Here is a 5,901-nt window from a genome sequence, read left to right as displayed (position 1 = left end):
CACATCTCGTGAGAGTTCATAAAGGTTTTTTACTACTTTTTAAGTCGTCATAAGCAGAAAAAAGAAAATTTGAATTCGGAGCATATTTTGAAAAAATGCTCATTTTGACCCGGATTTTGTTCGAAAATCGAAAAATGCAAAGAAATAGGTTTTCCGTTCGTTTTAGAGTCAAATCGGTAATAATCTTTTTTAAAGGTACTCTGAAGTAGTATAGGATAGAAAAATAAAAACTTAAAATTTTTCCATACCGACTCATGATAATTCAATATTTATGTTTTATAGTTTCTTTCAATTTTCTCCGATTCTATGATAGCCAGAACTGATTCGTTTTGACATACGGATACGTCATAATATTCCTGAGAACTTTTGTTTGAAACAAAATGTTATCAGACAGTTAATTTAGAAAAAAATAAAAATCAATTTTTCGAAATTTTTCGTGGGTCCCTTCCGATTTTCGACCAAAAAAAAAATTTTTTAATTGAGTTTTTTTACTAGAAATCGTTAGTTTAGAGCACTTTAAAATTTGCCAATAGTCATTTTAGGAAAAAAAAATGGTACAGTGGGAAAAAAACCAGTTTTCTTTTGTTTTTCCCACATTTTTACTTATATCTCGGCTTCTATAGTTTCGATTAATTTCGTTTTTGGTTTCTTTTACTCCTTATTCTCCTCCTGTCAATTCTTTTTATATCTTATTACTATTGGCTTTAAAAAATAAAATTGAAAAATAAAAAAAATCGACATAAAACCCTAATAAATGGGACCCTCTTTTTCCTTTATCTTGTGGCACGTATAAATCGTGGAAAATTTACTTATTAAACTTTTCTACCAAGTTTTAAATGACTTTTAAGGTAAAAAAAGAAATTTTGAATTTGAAGCATAATTTAAAAACGTAAATGAAATTACTTTGAAAGCAGCGATTATCTGCATACTATGGTGAATACGCCATAACGTTCGCCAGTACAACAGTGTATTAATTGAGGACTCTGTTTTAGCGTATTTACCCTAGATGCCACTAGCGTATTATAATAAAATAAGAAGGTATCATTAAATATTGGTTATATTATACAGTGCGAACGTAAAGGTTGGAATAAATTCATTTAAAATTCAGGGGTATGTTCAAAAAAAAAACGCTCGGACATGTCGATTTTTATTTTTAACTGCGGGTTTTCTTACTATAATTTTATGAATACAGGGTGGCCCAAAAATAAGTTACGGTCATCAACGTAATTTTTTAAAATGTAAACACCTATTTTTTATTTTAGGTTTAGGTTCTACATCAAATTCTAAGTACATTTCATGTACCATGTCCTATACCTAAACTCGACCGTTGACGATTGAACACAATAAAAGGCTATTTTTGGAAGAGTTATTTATATGAAGCAAGAATACATAAAAATATTTTAATTAATTTATTAACTGTTGAAAATGGCTGCCACGAACCTCTTGGCAATATCCCAGTCGATGCTGAAATTCTTGTAAAACGTTATCGATAACAGAAGGTTCTATCAATCTTATTTCTTCCGTTATTCTAATTTTTAAGTCTTCAATGTTGTTTGGCCGATTAACATAAACTTTGGACTTAACATACCCCCACAAAAAAAAATCTAAAGGACACATCTCGTGAGAGTTGGCCGGCCATTCAATTGCACCCCTCCGACCAATCCAACGTCCAGGGAAAACGGTATCCAGGTACTGGCGCACGGGACGAGTGTAATGGGCTGGAGCTCCATCTTGCTGATACCATAAGGAATTATCTAATATATCCGGGTCTTCTGGATCGGGGTATAAAGTGGCAAGGCATGGAACCAACTCATTTTCTAAAAACTCTAAATACCTCTCACCATTCAAGTATCCTTCAAAGAAAAAGGGCCCTATAACCCTGTTTTCAATCACCCCCGCCCAAACATTTACTTTTTAAGGGACTGGGCTGTGGCACTCCATCATCCAGTACGGATTTTCAGTAGCCCAATATCGGCAGTTTTGCCGGTTTACACTACCATGAAGACAAAACGTTGCCTCATCAGAAAATACAATTTTTTTGAAAATTGTGGATTAGCATGGCACAAGTCCATAAGTCTCTCACAAAATTCTAAACGCCTATCTGGGTCATCTTCATTTAGTTCATGAACCAATTGAACTTTGTAAGGGTGCCATTTATTTATACCTAAATACTTAACGACGGATGTCTGGGATATCTGATTTTCTAACGCAATATTGCGAGTCGTTTTATGGCAATCTTCTTCAACTGCCAGCAAAACATTTAGTTGCTTCTCTTCTGATATACTTGACCGACCTTTCGTATAATTATCCCTGACATGACCCAAATCCCGATATTTCTGTTCTATTTTACTGACAGTACTTTGAGATATACGTGGCCTATCAGGATACTTGGCATGATAAATTTCACAGACTTCCATCTGAGTGCGCATCCTGTTTCCATAACCAATCATCATCAAAATCTCTATTTGCTCTCGCTCACTAAGACGTACCATTTTTTGAAATTTTAATTTTATCTTTTGATACACTTCAAAGGCATCTAAATCAAACTAAATTCACTCAAAATTATTTGATGTCAACAAATTGTGACAAGTTAACAATCAAAAACACCAACCACAAATGTAAATAACCAAACAATAACTGATAGGTTGCTTGATATAAATAACTCTTCCAAAAATAGCCTTTTATTGTGTTCAATCGTCAACGGTCGAGTTAAGGTATAGGACATGGTACATGAAATGTACTTAGAATTTGATGTAGAACCTAAATCTAAAATAAAAAATAGGTGTTTACATTTAAAAAAATTACGTTGATGACCGTAACTTATTTTTGGGCCACACTGTTGTACTGGCGAACGTTATGGCGTATTCACCATAGTATGCAGATAATTTCATTTACGTTTTTAAATTATGCTCCAAATTCAAAATTTATTTTTTTACCTTAAAGGTCATTCAAAACTTGGTAGAAAAGTTTAATAAGTAAATTTTCCACGATTTATACGTGCCACAAGATAAAGGAAAAAGAGGGTCCCATTTATTAGAGTATTGGAATAAAACAATTTTTTATGTAAGTTTTTATGTTTTTTTTTTTATTTTTCAAATTTATTTTTGAAAGCCAAAAACAAAATGATTCGCAACTATAAAAGCCGAGATATACAAGTAAAAATGTGGGAAAACCAAAAGAAAACGGGTTTTTTACCACCGTACCATTTTTTTCCTAAAATGATTATTGGCAAATTTTAAAGTAAGCCCTAAACTAACAATTTCCAGTAAAAAAACCCAAGAAAAAATTTTTTTTGGTCGAAAATCGAATACCCACGAAAAATTTCGAAAAAATGGTTTTTATTTTTTTATAAATAAACTATAACTCTGACAACTTTTTGTATGATATAAAAGTTCTTGAGAATATTAAGAGGTATCCGTCTGTTAAAACGAATCGGTTCTAGCTATTATAGAATCGGAGAAAATTGGAAAAAACTATTAAACATAAATATTGAAATTTGATTGAGAAATTTAAAAGTTACTGTTTGTTTTCTTTGACTTATTTCAATAGCCCAGCGGGAAATCCCGGGCGACGAAGCGTCGGCGCTCGGGGATTCCTCTTGGATTTAAATCCGTGCAGTAATGCAATTATATAACAGATGTCCGACTAGATAAGTCCGTAATTATTTGTGAGTGGTTTTTTTGCTTTCTGAGGAATTTTAAAAGACATTTGTAGTTTTGTTGTCGAATACGGTATTTTAATATTGATTCCCGCAGATACCGCACGGAAAATCCCGCAATGTTGATCCCGCAGAAACTTGGAGGGATCCCGCAATTGCGGGATTGAAACAAGATTGAACAATAAAAAATTTACATTTTTTATTTTTCAATCCTGTACTACTTCAAAATACCTTTAAAAAAGGTTATTACGAATTCAACTCTAAAATGAACAGAAAACCTACTTCTTTGCATTTTTCGATTTTCGAACAAAACTCGGGGTCAAAATGAACATTTTTTCAAAATATGCTCCAAATTCAAAATTTCTTTTTTCTGGTTAAAGGCCATTCAAAAATTAGTAAAAAAGCTTTATGATAAAATTTTCCACGATTTATACGAGTGCCACAATAAAAAGGAAAAATCAGGTCCCATAAGAATTCATGTATGATAAGACAACCGGGTTTTTTCGTGGATTTTTCAGTTTTATTTTTGAAAGCCAATAGTAATAAAATATCAAAAGAATTGACAGGAGGAGAATAAGGAATAAAAGAAACCATAAACGAATTGAATCGAAGCTATAGAAGCCGAGATATTACTAAAAATGTGGGAAAAAGATGGGAAAACTGGTTTTTTCCCACCGTACCATTTTTTTTCCCTAAAATTGGCAAATTTTAAAGTTTAGGGCTTAACTAACAATTTCTGGTAAAAAAACCCAATAAAAAAATCTTTTTTTTTTGGTCGAAAATCGAAAAGGAACACACACGAAAAAATGATTTTCATTTTTTCCTAAATTAAAGTCTGATAACTTTTTGTTTTAAACAAAAGTTCTGAGGAATATTCCGAGGTATCTGTATGTCAAAACGAATCGGTTCTAGCTATCATAGAATTGGAGAAAATTGAAAAAAGCTATAAAACATAAATATCGAATTATCATGGGCCCTATGGAAAAATTTTAATTTTTTATTTTTCTATCCTGTACCACTCCAGAGTACCTTTAAAAAAGATTATTACCGATTTGACTCTAAAACGAACGGAAAACCTATTTCTTTGCATTTTTCGATTTTCGAACAAAATCCGGGTCAAAATGAGCATTTTTTCAAAATATGCTCCGAATTCAAAATTTCTTTTTTCTGCTTAAAGACGACTTAAAAAGTACTAAAAAAGCTTTATGACAAATTAATTACACCTTTAAAATAAGAAGAAAAGAGACAGAAGGTTTTACAAAATTTTGCCATTTTATTGGTACATTTGTTTTTTCTAAATTTTTCTCGAGTATTTAAGAAAGAAAGACCTAATATTTTAGGAAAAATCGAGAAAATATATACTCATTTAGTGAGCTGGTTCCCAGAAATGTGATTTTAAGCCACTAAACAGTGCCATTTACTTTAAATGCCGTAAGTATAGTTATTTTTTGTAATTAAACAAAAATAGGCTTTCATTTACAAAAAAAGACAAATTCGTATTTTCGCCAGCACATCTATAAACGTTATAACCAACACAAAGTGCCTAAACAAGAAATATCCTGTTTGTTGGTAAAAAAGCTGAAAATGGTTTTGTAAAAATCGTATTTTGCGTCAGGTACAATAAATACCTACATTATGAAATGTATTATGATGCCATAACTTTTGGACACTGCTGGCTCATAAATGTCCCAAGAATTTTTTCAAGAACACGAAAATTAAAACAGCGCTTTGTAATGCATTGGGATGGGATAATTCAGTATTGGGGATATCTCGAACGGGATTCCCCAGGAGCTACGATGTACGTTCTCGGCATTTGTAGAGAAGGTCGGTGGCTCTCGAGGTGTGCACGTGTTTTTGATTCATAAACCGGAAATTACCTTGTATATTGGCTGTATTCAAAAGTGCTGCAAGTAATATGCGTAAAAGGTAATTGATCTTATCCATTTTTAATCTTTTTATACAATTTTAAGCACAAAAAAATGGTCAGTGGGATATATATATTCCAGCCGTGTTATAACGCGACTTATTTATCCCAGCAGTATTACAGCGTGGGACATATTTATCCCTGCAGTATGTTGTAGTGTAATAATTATTTGTTCGATTTTAGCAGCACCTTCTTGATAATTTATCGGATGTGAAGAGGATCCTTTCCACGACAGCGATGATAGTAAAGATACAAATTATGCATGTTCCGAAAGCGGGTCTTCGTCAGAATGTGATGAAAATGAACAAATTGAGGACGC

This window comes from Anthonomus grandis, chromosome 24 (assembly GCF_022605725.1).
Source record: "Anthonomus grandis grandis chromosome 24, icAntGran1.3, whole genome shotgun sequence".
In the NCBI taxonomy this organism is placed as follows: domain Eukaryota; kingdom Metazoa; phylum Arthropoda; class Insecta; order Coleoptera; family Curculionidae; genus Anthonomus; species Anthonomus grandis.
Note: the sequence above shows the minus strand (reverse complement) of the source record.